This window comes from Protopterus annectens, chromosome 3.part0, assembly GCF_019279795.1.
Source record: "Protopterus annectens isolate FY-2018-M chromosome 3.part0, PAN1.0, whole genome shotgun sequence".
NCBI lineage: Eukaryota > Metazoa > Chordata > Ceratodontiformes > Protopteridae > Protopterus > Protopterus annectens.
Window position 1 is genome coordinate 108,802,808 of NC_056731.1, and position 22,404 is coordinate 108,825,211.

Sequence of the window (22,404 nt, forward strand, 5' to 3'; positions counted from 1 at the left end):
TCCCTGAGTCTCTTTTTGGACTGAGGATAATCCTGACATTCCCAATGGAAATGCTCTCTCAAACTATGTATGGTTTCACCAAAAGAAAAATCCTCTGGAGGAGAGGCAGAAGGAATGGATTCCTCTGCATCTGAATCCTTCATAAGCAGACAAGGGCATGTCTTCATATTCAGAAACCTCAGAGTCGTCGGACTCCTGGTCAGCTAAAGCTGCTGGAGACAAAATCTCTTTTTCTTTTAGAAGGGGTAGGCTGGCTTCCCCTAATAAGCATGATAAAGTCTTGCGCCATTTTAAGCATTTGAGATTGAGGCATGGAAGCAGGTGCTTGAGCTTGGGTCGTCATTTTTTTTAGGCATAGTTTGTACCCTGGGCTTTTTAAAGTTTAAAAATGTCTGCATTTAAAATATTTGATTGGACATAGACACATTTTAATAAGGCATTTTTTTTGGTATTCAATATTACTTTGTTTTTGTTTTTTTTTACTACTTTTTTAACTAAATGAAGAGCTAATGAAGGATTGTTCATTCTGGAATCTAATTGTTAAATTACTTAATTGAGGAGTGTTTGTTTTACAAGATGATTATATAATTGCTGTGAGTATATAAGTAGGATGTATGGGTAATGGATTTGTTTCTGAAGAAGTTCTGTATTAAACAAATGAAAGCACTTAAACATTTTATTGTGGTCCCGAGTTGTTTTTATTTAGTTTCCTCCTTTTCTTGTAAAGCTTGTTGAAAGAGGATGTCCACCACATAGGTTTGTGTTTCCTTGAGGAGCAGGTTTTAGTTCTGTTGCGTATGGTTTAGTCCATGCAGTTGTACAGGTGCTTGTATACTGCACTGGCTTACAGTTCAGCATATTTATCTGCATCCTCTGAAGGGGGAGGTGGTGTGACGCTACTGATACCCTCCCTTAGGAGGTTGTGAGAAGTTTTTAGCCTGGTTATAGCTGGGGGGGGATTGGGAGGGAAGAAACTTCAAATGAGACAGACCGATGATCTGATCTCACCAGGGAAGAACTTACTATGGGAGTGGTGCAGTGGCCATGCATGTTGGTGAGAACCAAGTCCAGAATGTTATCTCCCCTTGTGGAGATGAAACAAGCTGGTGTAGTGCATTTGAACTGATAAAGTCAAATAATCATTGGGTGAGTGCATCAGTGCAGAGTAGTTCACCCAGTCTATGGTGGGGTAGTTGAAGTCACCAAGGTTCAGGGTGTTGGGGGGGGGGTACCTTGATGAAGTCAAGTAGGTCCAGGTAGGAGAAGTGGGTATCCTAAGTCATGGAGGGGGTCTATAGCTGGCTATAACTTGGATGGGTGTCTTGCCAACTGTCAGTTGCACCTTGAGTGTTTCTAGTTTGTCATACTGGTAAACCAGTATGGAGGTGTGATTGTCTTTAATGAAGGCAGAGACCCCACCACACTTAGTCTTCCCAACCTCATTTTGGGGTCAGACTGTGTGGAATGAGGTATAGTCTGGTAAGACAGGGATGATCTCCGCAGCCTTGAACCAAGTTTCCATGACTGCACCGATGTCAGCTTCTTCCAGTGTGAGGAGAACCTCCAATGAGTGCATTTTCAGGTTAAGGCTCCTAGCATTAAGCAGCATGACCTTCAATTTGCTTTTTGACAGATCTTTTAGGTTGGAAGATTTGTCTTTGTGACATTGACTTAAAAAGGCACAATAGGAGAGGCAAGAACCTTGGCCAGAATCCGGAAGCCTAGGGGTGACAGGTGGAGACCATCTCTGGCAAACCAGGAAAGAAAGACACCAAGACAGTTCTGATAGTAGTAGGAGCAATAAGTCTCAAAAAAAGAATTTACAGTCATATTTAGATATGTTACCAATACAAGTAACTCCATATGATTTGCAGAAAAAGTCACTACTGAGTAATTTGCAGGTGCTGCAAATTGCACTTTTGGCTAACATCAAAGATTGAAGAAACAATACTAATTTCATGAACTTTAATCATACTTTCACTTAGGAATGCGGTCCATTCCCATCACAGTATTAGAAACCCAAAAGTCTTGGAGAAATGAAAAAGGCAGAGACATTATAACTCAAGGTACAAATAAATTTTCAAACAATCTAAACAGTAAGGATTAAACTTAATAAACAATTTGTATACAAATATGTAAGTTGTTTAAGTGGAACAAGATGGTTGAGCAGGTAAGATACTAGCATTGTGTGAAATGTAAGGAACATAGAATATAGAACATAAGAAGCCTATGGACCAGTGATCCAGAAAGAGGTGTGACAATGGTAGTTAGTAGAAAATCAGAGAACAGGTTAGTATGGTACCACAAGGCAGTATTGGAAGTTAAAATCAAGAGATAGAAGAAAAATGATGCAGTAAACACTGGATATTTTAAAGGGTGGGAGGCCATAGGGAAAGTGAGAAATCAGGGAATATGTAGATAAAAGAGTTAAGCTAGACTACGTATACTGGAAAAAGAGGAATAGGAAGCATCAAGAGAACAGAGTTAAGGCAGACCAAGTGTGCTCTGAAAAGGAAAAGAATATTTGCCTTAAACAGGTTTGGACGAGGAGTGGATCCATGCTTTAGCTAGATATTCTTTTAGACTATATTTGAAGGACAGGAAGTTTGAGTTGGATTTGATATTTGTAGGAAGGTTGTTCTAGGCTTTCACCACTGCATAAGAGTAAAGACCATTTCCAGCTGATTTATTGGGTTTATGCAATGAGAGGAGTTGTTTGTCTTCAGATCCTAGTGGTCTGGCTGGTAGGTAGATATACAGGATAGATGTGAGGGCAGGGCAGGCTGCAGGTTTATAAATACCATTATAGGAAATTATGAGTTGTAAGTAGGTAAGGTGATTTAGAAGTTATGGGCACTGGAGAGGCTGCAGGGAGGTGCAGTCATGAGTAGAGTGAGAGGTATGCATTACAAATGTGGCACCTTTGTTATAACAGGATTCAAGGTTAAATTTCACTGAAGTAGTAGGAATGGTGAGACTGGCAGCTCCATATAGGAGTCTAGGTGGTAAACAGGTGTTTTTAGAGTGATTCAAGGGGAAGTTTGAGATAGTTTTTATGCTTGCACAGCGTCCCCAATTTCTGATGACTTTCTTAGATGTTATCCTGAATGCAAAAATCAAATTTAAGGTTTTTATCTATCACTCCTAGGACTTTGGTATGAGGAACTTCAATTAGTCTGTTACGATCGCTCATAAAATCATCCAAGGCAAATTTTGAAAGAAAAGTCGCTAAGGACTCAAAAGACAATCATAAGGTCTTTTTTAGCTATGTTAGAAACTTGGGAGGAAACTCCCAGATATGCTCAGAATTAGTTCAAAATGATGTAAAAATCACTGAACCAGCAGACATTACCAACATACTGGCTGACAGGTTCAGTTCTAATTTCTCCCCCCCCCCCCAAAAGGAGAGATATCTATCCCAGCGGATTGTAGCCTCCCACACATCTCAAATGCTCAGGTGAAAACTGCTCTCTCCAAGGCAAAAAACACAGCATCTATGGGACCAGATGGTGTCCCCGGTTGTGTGCTCCATGAACTCAATGAGGAATTAAACCCGCTGTTAGGGCAGCTGTTTAATCTTAGCCTCACCTCAGGATACATACCCAAGGAGTGGCGTACGGCAACTGTGGTCCCACTTCACAAAGGCGGTGCCTCCACTGACCCTGGAAATTACCGCCCCATCAGCATGACAAGCCTGGTCTGCAAAGCTATGGAGAGGATCATAATGGAACTCATAAATAAAGACATAGGGGACTTACAGACATTGGATCCAACCCAGTTTGGCTTTGTCAAGGGCAGATCATGCCTTTTAAACTTGGTTGATTTTTTTGAAACAGTCACCAAGGCCATTGATGAGGGCAAGGCAGTCCATACAGCTTACCTTGACCTTGCAAAAGCTTTTGACACAATACCCCACTCGGGTATCATAGAAAAACTCACCAACTTAAATGTAAACCCATACATCACAAGATGGGTTGCAAACTGGCTAAGTGACAGAACCCACAAGGTCAGAGTGGCCGGCGCCATGTCAGACTCCAAGCCGGTCACAAGTGGTGTCCCACAAGGCTCAGTCCTGGGCCTCCTCTTGTTCGGCATATACGTTTCAGAAGTGCAGGCAAACACAGGAGGATTGTGGCTGACAAAGTTTGCAGATGACTGCAAATTGGGCGCCATAGTTGAAAACACATCAGACACAGATATCCTCCAGAAGGGTCTCATAGAAACGGATAACTGGTGCCAAAGCCATGGCCTAAAGTTGAACGCCAAAAAATGCATAGTCATACCCTTCGGGAAAAACAAGGTTACCCCTAGCTACCATATAGGTGGCAATCCACTAAGCACAGAAGAGGTTATCAGGGATCTGGGGACCCAGGTTGACAGTAACCTTTCATTTGACACCCACGTTGCCAAGGTAGTTAGGAAAACCTTCTACATTGCCCACCTGATCATGAAGGGATTCACATCTAGATCAAGGGAGGTCATTGTTCCCCTGTACTCATCACTCATCAGACCAATGATTGAGTACAATGCCCCATTCGAATGTATCTTACCCGACACCTGCAGCAATTGGAAAGGCCCCAAAAGTTCCTCACCAAAAGGATAAAGGGTCTCAAAAATATGTCTTATGCTGCCCGACTGAAGGAACTCCAGCTCTATTCAGTCGCATACCGTCTGCTCAGAGGTGACCTGTGCCTAACGTACAAGGCCATGTCTAACCTGGAATTGATGGACATGCTCCACCTCAAAAAATCTAAATCCATAAGAAATACAAGAGGAAGAGACTTAAACCTTAACACAGTTATAAATAGGACGTGCTGGAGGGACAGATTCATCACCCAGAGACTCCCTATGCTGTGGAACAAAATCCCGGTACATGTGAGGCAGAGCACCTCGCTGGCCCTTAATCTTGATCAATGGATGGGAGATCGCATGTTTACCCCGGGGATCACCTCAGTGTCACTGCTGGACAGAGGCACGTTAAACTAATGGGCATAGTACCTTTCAAACTTAAGGGGTGGTGAAAGCCACATAACTTTGGGCTAGGCTTATAAATGCCCTAGGGCAGATAGCCTAGTATAAACCTATGAACCTATGAACCTATAAGACTAGAATGTGCACTATCCATCAAACAATACCTGCATACTGCAAACTATAGAACACAAAGTCCTAAAATGTATCCATTTTTTCTGAGTCCAAGGAATATCATTGTCTAACCATACAAAGAACTAAATGATTACTATTCAGAGAAGGAGCAACTCATTTTCTCAATACCGTAACCTTAACATTAAATAATGAAAACTAGAGTCCTCGATGAAAAATATGCTGATGATACGTCATACAAAACTATGACTTCAAGAGTCATCATCTTGCTCGTGTTCAAACCTCACTATATGGTACCCAACACTTAGAAAGTTTGGTAGTTTCTAACTTTTATTGCATTTTGTTGTTATATGTCAGTTGGAGGTTAGAGATTTATGTTTGTGTGAGGTAACAAAGATCCTGGCTTTGGTAATGGTGGTGTTAGTAACTATCTATTTCGTAATCATTAGGTTAGAAAGGAGAGACTTTGTTCCAGTGTCTGTTTAACAATATTTAGGTTTGGGTTTGCTGTGTAAGGAACCAAGTAATCAGCATAAAGTAAATGATTATGTTGTGGGAATTTGTGGCCAAGAGCATTAAAAAACTGTGCGAAAGGAAGATGGATTTTTGTGATACTACACCTCTTAGTGATATATGTTCTGAAAATAAGGAACTAAGTTTGACCCTGAACAGTTTATCAAAAGGTAGTTATTAAATCTGTCTGTGGCAGTGTGAATAAGGTCCAAGTTGATTAGTGCTGTTTGAAGAAGAGTATAGTGCACAGAGTCAAAATTGTTCATTAAATCTATGAATATGGATCCAGTAAGGTTATTTTTCTCCCCATGTTATAGTATGTGATCCCTAAAGGTCCAAATTGTAGCTATGGTGCTTTTACTTGATCAGAATCCATGTTGGAGGGGAAAGAGCATGCCATGGTCTTATAAGTCATATAAAACTTGTATGTAGACAAGTTTTTCAAATATTTAATCTATTGTGGGAAGTAAAAAGATGGGTCTGAAGTCAGAGAAGTCATTAGGTCATTCTTTCAGATGGACGGAAATGTATTTTATCAATGAGATATGTTGCAGATATGCAGATTGTACAGATGTAAACATACCATGTATGTGGAGTACCTGATCCCAGAGGAGTATCTAATTTAATTTTCTGGGAATGGGGGTTGCACTTTGCACAAATTTGTGTGTGTTGTTTTATAGTCAAATAGCTATTTGGCATAGCTCCAAAAAAGTTTTAGTTTGCCTAGAAGAAAGGATTGCTCTTGTCTTGAGTAGTTTGATTTTGATGACTGATGTATTTCTTTGCTATTTTACATAGGTTAATAAATCTTGAGAAGTGTTATGATATTCCCAGAGGCCATAATAGAACTCAGTTCCTGAAGTACTAACCACAGCCATCTCACAGAATGTCTACCCCTCTTCACCCTTCACTTTCTTACTTTCAGAGAATCAGTTCCAAATAAATTAAATGTCATCTTGGACACTTAATTTGAGGAGATATTTTAGTTTGTGCATAAAGCAAAGGTTTCTTTTGGATTTGAGAAGTCTTGATATTGTGGAAAAATAGGTGTTTTTAATGCTGTGGAAGATTTTTTTAAAAGAATTTCAAGGTTATTCTTGTTTTTGACAATTTGAGATTTGGTTCCAGTTTTGAGGGTTAAGTTTTTTTTTTTTTTTTCTGATGATGTTTTTACTTGGCTGAACTCTAACTATTATTAGCTGAATGATCCTGATAAGTTTTCAGAACTCAATGAAAATGGTTATAGAGCAGAAATCATTAAAGCTAGGTAGAACAGCAGATAGGTTATGTATGAGGTTTGGTAATTATTAATGGCAAGAACGGGTAAAGAGTGGGTGTGGACTTCAGTCTGTGTCTTCTTGGTTCTATTTACACTTAAAAGTTAGTCCATGGTCTGCTTTAATATCTCGCTTTTCTGTTTAATTTCTCCAAGTCTTTTGGATTTCTAATACCGTGATGGGAAAGGACCCCATTCCTAAGTCAAAGTATGATTAAAGTTCATGAAATTAGTATTGTTTCAATTTTTGATGTTAGCCAGAAGTGCTCTTCAAAGCACCCACAATGTGCCATGTAATGATTCCTTCTGCAATTCATATAAACTTACATGTATTGGTAACATATCTAAGTATGACTGTAAATTCTTTTTTATAAGATCCATTGCTCCCACTACTATTGGAAATGTCTGGGTATTCTTCTTCCACATTGCCCTCATTTCTGCCCGCAAATCTGGGCATTTTATGACTTTGTGTCTCTCTCTGTATGTAAGACACTGTAGTTACTGGGTGTAGCAATTTCAATAATCAATGCTACTTTTGTCTTCTTTTAATGGACTACTATATCTGGTTTTCTCGCATCTATTTTCTGAACTGTTGGTAATGGATGACCCCATGTAATATAAACTTCATAATTTTCTGTGATGCTTTGTGGCTCATGTTTCCAGTGTTTTCAACTACTTCAGTATTATTTGCACAAACCCCAATGTAACAGTCTTGCCACATTATTATGCCTTTCAGTATACAGTCCTTCTGCCATTAGTATATCACAACCAGCAACAAGATGTGCGACTGTTTTCAAATCTGTTTTACAAAACCTCCATTTGTCTGTTTCTCCCGCATAATCAATAAGCTTTGTACACCGACATGTATGTAGTCCACTATCTTGGGCTGCCAGTATTAACCTTTTGTCTTTTGGTTCAAATTCACCTCTCCTTAACCATTCCTGTGTTTGATCCTGATCAACATGAGGATGTTCCAAGAGTTTTCGATACCTGCAAGTATGTTTATGCATTTTCCACATTTCTTGCCCTCTCATCTGGTCCTTCACCTTACATTCTTTCTTTTGTTTTTTAGCACATTCGGTTGCTGCCTGATTTTTAGCTATTTCTGGTTTGATTTCCATTCCAGCTTGACATCGATATGCTTCTGCTAAACTAAGCAGGGAGGTCATCTTAGAACGTATTCTCCTCATGTTTCAAAGCTTTCACTGTGTTTGGGTCTTCTGAGGTCAGTAGATATGTATACAATCCCACGACAGCAGATCTGTCCAAATCTGTTTCAAAGAGGCCCACACTTCCTTCAGAAAAGGGAATATATAATCTTTGTATGCACTGATTTTTATAAATCATTTGATGAGCATGAAGTGTCCTTCTTGTTTTCCTGTCCTATCCAACACCTTTTGGGGCCAGTCAATCACTCTAAAACTGTAAGTTAAGGCAGGAAGAGCAACTTGGTTTATAGACTGGACTTTTTTCCTAGATGCCAATGCTGGTTTCAGTATTAATTTAAGTCTTCTAAAATATTCCTTACTAAGTTTTATCCCCATTTGTTCATGTTTTATTGTTGATCCTTCATCAACTCACAAATATTTATACACTCACTCTTACTCAAGTTCTTTTATATCACATTACTGTTCCAAACTGATGTTTTCTTGGTGCTGCAGCTTTCATGCTTTAAAGGTTGCTTCTGCACATTTATCAAGACCAAATGAAATTCTTACATCATTTGAAAAAGTTTTAACCTAAGTACAGGCTTCATTCCTGCAGAGTGGAGAACTGCCATTGTCATCCTATTGCACAAAGGTGGTGACAATACTTATCACGGAAACTATCACCCCATTAGCTTGACAAGTCTGATCTGTAAAGCCATGGAGCATATTATTTTGGATCTCATAAATAAGGACATAGGCAATCTCTAAGCACTTGACCCCACCCAATTCAGATTCATCAAGGGCAGACCTTGCCTGTTGAACCTGGATGACTTCTTTGAGACTGTCACCAAGGTCCTGGATGAGGAAAAGTCAGTGCATGCAGCTTACCTTGATTTGGCCAAAGGCCTTTGACACAATCCCCCACTCGGGCATCATCAAAAAGCTAACACAACTTGGTTTAAATCCTTATCTCATCAGATGGGTGGCCAACTGGCACACCAACAGGACCCACAAGGTCAAAATAGGTACCTCCACCTCTGGTAGCAGACCTGTCACTAGTGGAGTTCCCCAGGGATCTGTCCTGGGACCCCTAATGTTTGGCAACTACTTCTCAGAGGTCCAGGAAAAGAAGAAAGGCCTGTGGCTGACCAAGTTTGTGGATGACTGCAAGATGGGTGCTGTTATTGATTTCCCAAATGATGGTAACATACTGCAAGAGGGTCTCACAACAACTAATGACTGGTGCCAAAGTCATGGCCTCAAGTTAAATGCAAAAAAAGTTTTATCATACCATTTGGCAAAAACATGGCCCCTACTGATTACCACATCAACAGCAACCCCCTAAGCACATAACCTTTGGTGAGAGACCTGGGTACACAAGTTGACAACAAGCTCATATTCAACCATCATGTATCAGCAGTGGTCAGAGAAGCCTTTTACTCGATTCATCTCATAAGTAAAAGGATTGCATCCAGAAAAAAGGAGGTTATTACCTTTCTGTACTTCTCCCTCATTAGACCAATAATTGAGTATAACGCCCTGTTTGGTATGTACCTCTCCAACCACCTGTACCAGCTGGAAAGGCCACAGAAATACCTCACAAAGAGAATCCATGGCCTCCAACACCTGTCCTATGTGGACAGCCTCAAATCACTTTCACTCTACTCAGTATCATACAAATTGCTCAGGGGTGATCTGTGTCTCACCTACAAGGCAATCTTGGACCCTGCCCTACTAGAGATGCTCCATATCTGCAAATCTAACTCCTCATGCATTATCTGCTTGAAATGCCTGAATCTAATATGAAACATCAACAAAACCTGTTCGAGCGACAGGATTGTCTCTCAGTGCCTGCCCCATCTCTGGAATAGACTTCCCATACATGTCAAACAGAGCACCTTGCTGACCCTCTTCAAGTGCAACCTTGATGAGTAGATGGGAAACCACAAATTTGTCCCATGGGCTCCACCTGTGTCCCTCATTGACATGGGTGATACGTGCTGACTGAGGTTTCTTTTTTGGGGATTAACTCTTGTCTAGGCCTGGGCCCCAGGGACATTAGCCTAGTAAACTCCTATGATCACTTGTAGTTGTGCTTTCAGTTCCTCATCTGATGAACTATATATTTTTAAATCATCTACAAAAAGAAGATGAGAAGTATTTGCACTTTGTTGTTTTCTGGGAGCCAAATTGTAGCCATGACCTAATCTGTTAAGTAGTCAACTTAATGGGCTAAGGGCAAGACAAAAGTGCAGCGGTGACAGTCACCATGGAATATCCCCCTTTGAATTTTGATCCTTGGAATAATAATTTGTCCTTTACCATGGCTTAGCTGCAAAGTGGTTTGCCACTGTTTCATGGTCACTGTAATGTAATCAATCAGTGTAGGGTGTATCTTATACATTTGTAAGTACTCTTCTATCCTTGAATGTGGGATGCTGTCATATACTTTTTTGTAGTCCATCCATGCCATACTTCTTTCTATTTTTACAGTTCTCCATTGTTACTTTATTTAGCAATAAATGATCCTTTGTTCCATATGACCTTTTATTACTCTTTTGTTCTATTGCCATTATTGAGTTTTCTTCTAAATTACTATAAACTCTGTCGCCATCAATTCCAGTGTTTAGTTTATATGTCATTGTAAGGCAAGTTATTGTCTATAATTTTTAAGATAGCTTGCATGTTTCCTCTTAAGTAGGAGTATTGTTTTTCCTATTGTTAACCAGGCTGGTGTCTGTTTGGGGTATGCATATAAATAGTTCTTACTTGTGGCTAAATCTTCATATAAAGATATTAATACTTTTAACCAGTAGTTAGGTTCTGCATCTGGGCCTGAGGTTTTCCAGTTAGGAACTTTCCTTAACTTTGTTTCAAGCTCTCTGTCCATTACTTCATCCCATTTTATATCCTGTACATTTGAACTTCTTATTCTTTCTTTCACTTTTTCTATCCATTTAGTGTCTTTGTTATGTTCCACAGGCTCTTCATAGACATTTCTCCAAAATGTAAATATTTCTTCTTTTTTCAGTGCTGTTTCAATTCCTTTATCCTTGTTTCCCAATTCTCTATAAAACCTTTTGGGTCATCAATAAAATGCTTATTTTGTACTTTTCCTTTATATTTATCTGCATATCTTTTAAGTTTTTTTGCCTGTGCTAATACTTTTAGTTTATTATTTGCGATAGTGCACAATAGATCCTGAACTGTGCTGATACTGGACATTGAGTATTTTTGTTGATCTGTTCCCTCTTCTATACTCTTCTAACAGTGACATTTCTTGTTTTAATTGCTTTATAGTTTTCTCTATTTGATAGTTCTATGGTGGCATTTATCTGTTATTAATTTAGCTGCACAACAATATATCCTATTTGTCTCCAGTTGACAGCTTGTGATTTTCATGCATATTAAAGTTAATGTCACCCAGGAATGCAATGCTTTGGAAAAGGGAGACTATCTTAATATTTTGAACAAGTAAGATCTGTAATGTATAGAGAGAATGGCATGCTTTAACAATTTGAATAGAGCTATGAGCACCAAAGGTTTTGCTATGAGCCATTTGAGATATGTGGGATTAATGTTTGGAGCCTGATTCACCTTGCAAAAGAGAATTGTAGCTTTGTATGGATGCATTTTACTACCACCCATGCTTTTGTTAGGGCTAAAATTATAGATATATTTATGATCTGGGTTTGGAATGTCATATTTTATCCAAGATTCAGTGATGCTGACTGTGATGCCAGAGGTAATGTCAGACTAAAAGTAACCAAGTTAAAATGTAATGTATTTCTTTATTTCTTTTGTTTGTCTTGTTCATCTGCAATCTGTATATTTGCTCTCACAATTTAGGAATGTGTGACTCTTGTCTTTTTAAATAGGGAATGTCTTTTGAAGAGTGTTGGATCTCCAGACTTGCAGACTTCTTTTGTTAATGTAACAACAAAAAAAGACGAAAAGCCAAGAATTGTCTTTTGAGATGGAATTGCAGAAGGACTTAATGGCTTGCATACCACTAAGCTACACAAGAGTGCAGTCAAGGGAAGGAAGCAGACTTTGAAATGTATTGCCAATTTCTATTGTTGCAGGACTGCTGAGATTAAGCTTTTGCTCCTGAAAAACGTTGCTATGACAAGTAGAAAAACTTGTCTACTTACTTTTCTGAAGCCAGTAATAGGAAGATGATGTCATGTGATGAACACCACAGGCTGTGGAAAACAGTGTGTGTGTAGCTGGTATGCTAGAGAGATGAAGATGTCTTGTTTATTTGTGGTCCCATATATATGAGTACTAATTATTATTCCATCTATCACATGACAGTTAAGCACAGTATTTCTGCAGTAAGAGATAGCCAGAAAAGGTAGATAGCTGGGGCTTACATTTTTCTATATGCATCAGTGTCTATTTTATTGTCTTTTATTTTATTTCTCTGTGAATGCCAACCTATATATATATTTTAATCTATACTTGCACTGTTTTCTTTGCAAATTATTAACCTTTGAGATCTTATAGATGGCATCTAAGAGAGCACTAACAAGCTCTGTGACATATATTTCCTATTAGATTGCTTAGACCTACTACCAGATAAAGATATTAATATGAATGAATTCATATTGGGTACAATAACTGCAAGTCCATGGCTATTCCAGAGTAATGTCAGTACTACCAGGCCAGGGAGAAAGCTGTGGGGAACTGGAGAATGCTGCCAGCCTTCCTGAAAACTGTGTGTGTGTGTGTGTGTGTGTGTGTGTGTGTGTGTGTGTGTGTGTGTGTGTGTGTGTGTGTGTGTGTGTGTGTGTGCGCGTGTGCACGCATGTTTATCTGTGTTTAAAGATTAGCTTGTGTGGAAGGCAGTTACTGTCAATAAAGGGGTACTGCAAAATACTGTATCACAGACAGACTAGTGAGACAGGGGCTGAGAGTACTTTGCTGGAGATTCAGCTCTTTAAGTTGCCTGTGTAAAGTCTAGTCTTAGGTTCAGAAGTTCATTGATGTATACTAGGCTAATGACCACTAGGGCCCTTCTAAGCCTAGTCATACAACCCAAATGTGACCCATAAATTTGATTTAGATAGGGAGTGATTCACTGGCTGCCTCTGTCCATCAGAGACATAGGCACCAGATGAGGGATGAATTTCTGATTACACATCCATTGTTCCAAGTTGTGCTTAAATAGAGATAGGGAAGAACTCTGATTCACATGTATAGGGAGCCTGTTCCAGAGAATGAGAATTCTATGAGGAAACATGGCTGTCTCTCCAACATGTCCTATTTATGTCACAAGCAAAATTTAGGTCATTTAATCTAGTAGTTCTGATGCTGCTTGTTTTACAAATGTACAAAAGGTTCATCAAAACAGGGTCCAGGGATGCATTTTATCTCAAGCAAGGATCACCTCTCAGGAGTCCATATGATACCAAGTAAAGAGACAGGGCTTTGAGGTGATCAGCATAGGGCATTGTGTTTACTTCCTGTATTCTTTTTGTAAGGAAATTCTATTTGCTGTATGTGTCTGGTCAGGTACATACCGATGGGCCTGATGAGGACCCGGAACAGTGGTATGATGACCTCTCTGGGCCTAGATGCCATGCCCTCGCTTATAAGTTAAACAATATAAAAGAATTTTCTTACTGCCTTGGACACATGTTGGTTGAAGGCTAGGTTACTGTCTACATGAGTTCCCAGATACCTGACTAGAGAGTCAACATTTATGGGTGTTTCATTGATGACATAGTAATCTAGGGTGGTCAACTTCCCTAAAGGTACTATAATTAATTTCTTAGTACTAAGTTTTAAGCCATAGCTTTGGCACCAATATTTTGCCTGTGTTAGACCTTCCTGAAGGGTGTTTGCTTTTGGGGGGATTCAATGACTGCTCCCAGTTTCCAGTTATCTACGAACTTGGTTAGCCACAGGATTTTGACATTGGCTTTGATATCTGAGAAGTAGATGCCAAAGAGGAGTAGACCTAGCACAGAGCCCTTGGGAAAGCTACTGGTAACCAGCCTCTTTGTGGAGGTGACCACACCAATTCTAACCTCCTGGGTCTTATCAGCTAGTCAGCTAACTATCCAATGTGTTATAAAGGAGTTTCTATGTAGTTCCATAAGTTTGTTGACAATGCCCAAGTGGGGTACTGTACTGAATGTTTTTGCCAGATCCACTTAGGCAGCATGCACCATTTTCCCCTCACCCATTGCCTTAGTGACCTTTTCAAAGAAATCCACTAGATTCAGTAAGCATGACCTTCCTTTGACAAAGCCAAAGTGGGATGGATCCAGTGTCTGGAGGTCTCCTATGTCCTTGCTGTGACTTTCCATGATATTTTTTTCTATGGCTTTGTAAATAAGATTAACTTCCAGGATCTATTGAAGGTCCTCCCTTACGAAGGGGATGATTGTTGCAGTCCTTCATTCTTGTGGCATAAAGCCTCTTTTAAGACTATAATTAAAGAATGACTCCAGGAGTCCTGATAAGTCATGTTACAGACTGTTCAAGAGGCATCCAGGAATGTTACTGGGGCCCATTGAGGCTATATTCTTAGCTTTAGTAATCACAACTGAAATGAATGTTTCTGCTAACAGGTTCACTATATTGCCAGGCTTGGTGGATGTGGCACCATTAACCACATTGCTGTGTGCTGTCCTTGAGGTGTCTGACATAGCTGAAGAAGGTCTTGTGGTTATTTTTTACCTGAGAGGCTATCAACCTCAAAGCTAGCTTTGCTTGACCTAATTAGACCTCTAAGTTGCCTGTTTACTTTGATAAGAGAGTTTTTATCTTTATGTGAATTACCCTTCCTGATTTTTGCCATAATTGTCTTTCTGTTGCTGTATATCCTGTTTATTTGGGATGCCACCACAGTGATTTATTACTGGAGCTAGTCCTGGACTTACTTCTGGTATAGCAACCTGTATGCATCCATTGACATAGTTGTACAGAGTTTATGAGAGCAATTCAGCATAGGCTGCTGTGTTATCGGGACTTGAATGAGCACTGAATTTTGCTAAACCATCCATTAATAAAAGGTAATTTGCCTTGGAATAGTTTCTAACTATTATTGGTTTTACTGGGAATAGAGAGTTGATTTTAATTTTGAAGGAGACAGCTTTATGGTCAGACATTACCAGGGAAGATGAGACGTGGGGGAGTGCAGCATTCTCCCATATTTGTGAACATGAGGTCCAGTATGTTGGAGCCTGTAGCGGGTGTATTCACTATTTGGCCAAGGGTGCTTGTGTTTACAAAGTCTAGGAATCGCTGTGCCTGTAGATTTGCAGCTGTGCAGGATTTCCAGTCTATGAAGGGGTAATTAAAGTCTCCCATGAGTAGGGTGTTAGGATGGATGGCAAGCATCTCCAGTAGGTCCAACCATACATTGCGAGCTTCTTGGGACATAGAGGGTGACCTATACCTGTCTAAGATATGGTATGGGATTTTGTCTATGATGATCTGCACATGGAGGAACTCCAGACCATCATCCTGTTTGACCATGCCAGAGGTATGTTTGTTACTGATGTACAGAGACACCTCCACCTTTAGCCCTTGTCTGTGCAGCTACTGGTTTAAAAGTGTGGACAGCACTGAAACCTTACATTGCCAGAGTACTCTCTGCCTCTTTAAACCATGTCTCAGTAACTGCACAGATATCTATATTCTTGAGTGTTAGGAAGGCTTGAAGGGAGTGTAGCTTCTTTTATTTAGGCTCCAGGCATTGAGCTGAGTTGAGTTCATTTTGCTGTGTCAGTAGGTTTGTCAGTCCGGTGGTAGATGACGTTTAAGCCAGTATTCAAAAGCCTAGAGGGGGAAGATGCAGACCATCCTTGGAAAAACAATATGATCTGTTGATCATGTCCTCCCAAGCTGAAAAATATTGGATCCCTTTAGAATGGCACCAGAAATACAACCAGTTGCTGAAATCAATCCCTTTTGTTCATATTATGGCATCATCCTTGGCAATGGTGAAATGCTGCTCAATATTAGGTTCATACCAACCTGAGACACATAGTCTGAAATCTCCATATTGTCTCTACTCATATAATCCAGGAAGGTACATCTCAGATCATTTACATCTACATGGACTATGATGGAATCACACTGGTACCTGTGGCATAATGGCTTGTGTGCTTGCATGATTAATCATTGAAATGGGCTTATGTCCACTTTCTTGCAATGACTTCATTTTTGCTTGACAGTGGTGGGATTCAAACCCAGTTGGTGTCAGCTATCTTGATATTATAGTGGGCATCATCCTGCCATCTGGAGGTCCCATTGGTGGTAGAGATATCATCTCCCCCTCAAACTGTAGGCAGTGGTGCCACCCCTCCATCACACTAGTGGCAGTGATAGAACACTGGAATTGAGATTATTCAGCTTAAAACAACCTTGTTACTAAAGCTGGGCAAGGGTTAACCATCACAGCCTTAAGGTAAAATATACAAAGGTTTGGTTGTGCACAGCAGTCATTTTATTTTTCAGTCAGCTTAGTTTAGGAACAGGCAGAAAATGGGCTCTTCTGACAACTATGCTAAAATGACAGTGCCACAGCCAAAAAGGAAAAGCAAAGCAAAAGGAATCCAGAGATGAAATAGTGGAAGCTTATATGCAATGCAGTATAGAGTGAGTGTGAAAGAAGCAGGCAAAGAATAATCAGTTCTATTCAAAAAGAACTTTAAAGCTCAAGTGTAATTAGAAACCGGAATTTGAAATGGCGTGTGTGGAACCTGAAAATTCGGAGTGGGTGCAACTGCTGGAGATTCAGATAGAGAGAGAGCAGGCTCAGGCAGTGAAGAGAGAAAAGCAGTGACTGTCCACATGAAAAAGATTATCCGACACCAGAGAAACGTGAGTCATGGATAGGGGGAAAAATCCCACCTGAGAAGGCCAGGCCACAACAAAGCCTTTTTCTCTATATAAACAGAGAATGATTTGAATTGCTTTTTAAGGCTCTTTAAGAGGGTGTATAGCAGCAAGTTGGCCAAGGGTAGTGGATGAGGTTTTACCTTGCTCGTGGTTAAAGCAATGCATGTAGTTTCTAAACTCAATGATGTTAGTTGTTTAAATTATGCCAAAGTTAAAGAATGTTTCCTTACTTACCATAATTTAACTCCAGGTTTGTAACTAAAGAAGTTTAGAGAATACAGGAGGAAGACAGATGATAGTGTGACTGAATATATTGCAGATATCAACACATATTTTCACAGATGAGTGAGTGGATGAAAGTTACCATTTTTAAAATGTTTGCATATCTTTTGGACAGGGAACAAACCCTTAGTACAATGTCTGAGGACATGAGAATTAGGCTGGCAGACCAGAATTGTAACATTGCTGAGGAAATAGGGAGGAAAGGTGACCTTTACCAACCTAGCATGTAGCAACTGCAAAGAAGCAGTGACTCAGCACTTCATATGGGCATAGAGGAAGCAACTGATTGGCAAACTCAGCCATCCCAGTAGGCTACTCAGGAAAAGGGAAAAGCCTTGGGTTCAGGTACATCCCTGGGTTTTGTAGTTAGATGTTTCAGATGGAACCAAATAGTGCATGAAAGATCTTGTCCAGTAATGCATGAAGAAGAACAAAAATCTCAGGAAGTTTCAGTCAAGACTAGCACTACCACAGTGGTGGGTTGTTAGGAGACAACAAATATGCTTAACTATCACAAAGTCTGTATCCTAACCTATTAGAAGGGAGGGAAAATACGCCCAGAGGGAAACAGCCTCAGTCACAACTATAGTCAAATATGCTGTGGTCATACAGGAGCAGTACTTGACCAAGCTGTCCACTCTAATTAGACCCTTAGGTGGTAAATGTTTCAGGTACTAGTGGCATTAGTCTATCTGGACTGGAAAGGGGGACAAGGTAACTCTGAGGACATTCCTGTTGATGTCCTACCAGAGAATGACTTTCACAATACAATGCAGTGCATGCATGCTGTTTCTTGAGGGGGAAGTAGTAGGAAGAAAGACCCAGCCAGAAACCACTCGTCCATCTAAGGCTGATAATATGACTATATCAGAAGGTGACCTGGTCAGTAGCAGTGAATCGACACCTGAGCCTCAACAGTTGGAAAGTACTGGGCTTCCCTTGGAAGGTGTTACTTCTAGGGGAGGGGTAAGTGATACTAGTCAGCCAGAACCTGAAGCACCACTGACAGACAGTACCAGATGTTTTTTGGGGAGGGTCATCAAGAAGGAAATAATACAGACTCAGTGTTTAGATCCTACTTTACAGTACTTGAGGGATATAACCAAGTAGGCTGAGCTAAGGTAGAACTACTGTAGTGCCACCCAGCATAACTGAGCAGCTAGACTCAGCCTAAAGCAAAAGGAGAAATGAAGATATGTGTGTATATATACTATACTGTGTGCAAAAGGAAGATGTCAAACATGCAACAATAAATCTAAGGAGCAATTAACACTAGGATGCCAATATATAGATATACTATCAGGTAATGAAGCAAAGATGAAAATCAAAGGGGGGATAATGAATATGCTAAAAAGGAGGATTCACACCTTGCACATCAGTAGGAGTCAATCAGTATGTACATGTGCTGTATTGGTAGACCCTGTATACATGCCACTGATTAGGTAAGAACAAAAGTCAGCAATTTACAACTCTAATATAAAAAATTTAATATGTAATAATATGTCACAGACCATGTGAACTATTGGTAGAAGAGTGCAGAAAAGCCAATAAAAAGGTAAAAATAAAAGAAGACAGCACTCCGATATGGAAGGAACAAAAAATATATATATGGTGAGACCGGCTGAAGGTGAATGCCAGAACATTAGTGACATGCCTGCACTAAATTAAAATTGTTAACAGGAACAGTATTACGTGCTGTGAGTGAACAGCCAACAAAAAAAAAAATATTTAGTACTAATGTATATTTTGGGCTGCAGACAGGTGGCTGTGTACATAGAAAGCAGGATGATCACTTCATTTAGGATTGTGCTGACCAGATGCAGCAGCAAGTTTACTGGCTACTTTGATATTGGAGATGCCTGTTTTTTAACTATTTGGTTTTAACAAGTCCATCAACATTTAAAACAGTGTATAACAAGATAAATGATAACTATTTACAAAAGTCCATAAGAAGAATATATATTCTTAACTATTAGTACTTTTCCAGAAAATTATTGATCTTTTGCCAAGATATGTATTAATGAGTTATGTTTAAAGGTCTCGTTCTTATAGTTGACAACTCTTTTACAGACAGTTTTAGCTAGGCACACAAATTCACCAAATGCTAATCCAGTTTTACATTTCCATTTTTTTGTTATAACCTTTCTTGCAATGGCAAGTGTTGCCCAAAGAAGAGGTATTTGAGAATTATGTACAGCTGCTGTCATTGAGGCATTAAATAGTATCAAGGAGTCAGTAATAATGCAATTGTCTGACTACAAAGCCTGAGAAAATTTTCCAAAATCTTTCCAAAAGGAAGTCACCAACTTATTATCTATTATCATGTATAACCAATCAGCGTTAAGAACTTCATTACACCTCCAGCATTTCATTTTTTCTGTTTTATATATCTGTGTTATCTTATGAGGTGCAAGAAAGACTCTATGCAGAACTTTCCATGTATAGATTTTCCAATAAAGTGAGAATGTTGACTTTCGTGAAGATTTTAAGAATAACTTTTTATTTAGTTCTGAAAATGGTTCATTGTTATTTTTTGTTGAGAAGTTCCAGACTGTCATATCTGGGGTACCAAATTCAGTTGTAATAATCTTGTATATAATTGATAAATATGACTTCCCCTAGTGTGGCCCATTATTAATGTTAAAGAATAAATCCAAGATTTTTGGTACAGGTTTAGTTTGAAGATCTAGTGATATTTTGATTTTATCTTGAATATATTCTTTATAGATATGTATATCTAAGCAGCCTCCTTGCTCTATGCTATATATTGCTATTAAATATTCAACTGGATGTATTTTATTTCCATTAAGAAATTGATGCCAAAATATTAGGTTAGTATATATATAGTTATTAGTTATTTTGTAGATGGGATATTTAAAAGTCCTAGAATTAGGAGAACCATGCTTTAAAAAAGTAATGAATAATACACTAGTAAGCAAGTAATATGAACTCACAAAGAAATAAGACAACTGTTATAAGTAAACTGGCTTCCTTTCTCAAATGTGATTTTATAAGATTAAGTTAATTGGTTAGCTCTCTGTTATGTCTGTTAGAAGCATAACTTATATAGTTAGGGTGTATTGCATTTTATTCATGTTGTTTTATTGTATCTACATAAGCAGTAGCAAAGATTTGTGATTGGGTAGAGCTATGGGGTTGTTAGTGTGTGGTTTATTTGAAATTTTTATTAAAACTAGGAATTTTTTATTCCATGTTAGAGGATAAAAATGTTTTTAACGTAGATTTTTTAATTCTAGTTTTAGAATATTTGTCTATAACAAGTTGTGCATAGATATGTATTCATTGTACTAAACCATTGTTCATTAGTTTTTAAACCATCTGTTCTCAAAGATGCCAAAATATAAATGTATTTCACTAAATGTTAATGGTTTGAATAACCCTTTAAAAAGAAACTGTTTAAATAAGTATTTAACATTACATAAATCAGATACTGTCTTTTTACAAGAAGCACATCTTTTGACTGAAGATTTAGGCAGGTTGCAATTAAAGGACTACTTAATTTTAGTATGTTTTCATTTTAGTTTGAAAAGAAGAGGTATTCTTATCCTTTGAAAGAAAACACTAGATTTACTTAAAATAGTTGGCATTTCTGACAAGAATGGTATGCTGGGATTGATGGTAATAGAAATAGATAAAAGCATTCATCATCATCATCATCATCCCCTATTTCCCATTTACATGGGGTCGGGGTATCATATTAACTGTCGCCAACTCTCTCGATTCAGTACCACTCTACTGCCTTCTTCAACACTCATGCCTGACTGTCGCAGATCTTCTTTCACACAATCCATCCACCTCTTTGCTGGATGCTCTCGCTTCCTGTTACCTTCTTCCTGTCTGTCCCAAATCTCCCTCACCAGATTGTCTTCTGCTTTTCTACACATGTGCCCATACCATCGTAATCTGTTTTCTTTGATCTTTTCTGCAATTGGAGCTACTTTGGCTTCTGCTCTTATGTCCTCATTTCTTCACATCCTAACACCTTTCTCAGGCACTTCATTTCCATCACCTCTAGCTTCTTCAACTGTTCTGCCTTTACTGCCTAGGTTTCTGTACCATACAGTAGTACTGGTCGCACCACTTTTACACTCTCATAAATACTTATTGGATTCCTGGAATAGGATCTAAAACAGCTAAGAAGTATCTAGACATTATGACATTATTTTCAAAAGGAAATGTGGTAATAGATGGAGACTTTAATTGTATTTCATCAAATAAAGACTCCACTAAATAGAAAAGAGTCAGACTATCTTCTACAGCAAAACATTTAAATCACTATACAGGTTTAATGAATATAAGAAATATTTTAGACTTGAAACTACAAAGCTGTTTAAAGTATACACACTATTCATTCAGGTATGGAACTCAAACCAATATTCATAAAGTTTTTGTATCAAATAAACTTTATTCAAAAACAGATATGTATTAATAGTCTTACGCCCTTTGTCTTACCATATTGCCATTACATCCACTCTAACCTTTAGCTTAAATATCTTAATTCATTGTCAAAGGTTACTTGCATATGCATCTCTCAACTGTCCAGAATTTCACAGAATGTCCAGATTTTTTACTCATATTTTTGGTCTTTTCCTCATAAAATTTAAGTTTTTCTGGATTTTTGTGTCAAATCAGTGAAGAATGAATTCACTGTATAATGACAGGCATTTGAGTTTCTATCTTCATATCCTTCAGAAAATGCATGGTCGCACAATACATTTTATGCTAGCAACTTTTTAAGTTTATAAGAGCAATATTTAAAATTTGTCCCTGTTTTTGGGGCTTTGTCTCCCCATTATGTTTGGCTTTGTCCAGTTTTTTGTGCTAAAAGGTTGAGAGCTATGCTTACATACATAATGAAAATAAAAAGTTTTAATAATTGTTTTTTGAGAGAAATTAATCAATTCATGGAATTTAATAACAACGGGGAGGTGACAGATGCTATATTATTGGACACCTTAAAAGCCTATTTATTTGGTAAAGTTAAACACTGGTGTATATGTAAAAGGAAATAATGGGATAAGGATTTGATTGCTCTGCAATCTAATATAGATAAATTAAAGTTAAACTTAAAGCCCAATGACAAAGCTGCAAATATGGAGTTAAAAAAGCTGAAGCAGGAATATCCGGAAATACTTCGACACAAGACTTCAATCAATTTGGAAAAAAATAAGTACAGTCCTATTCAGTAAACCCAAATAATCTACA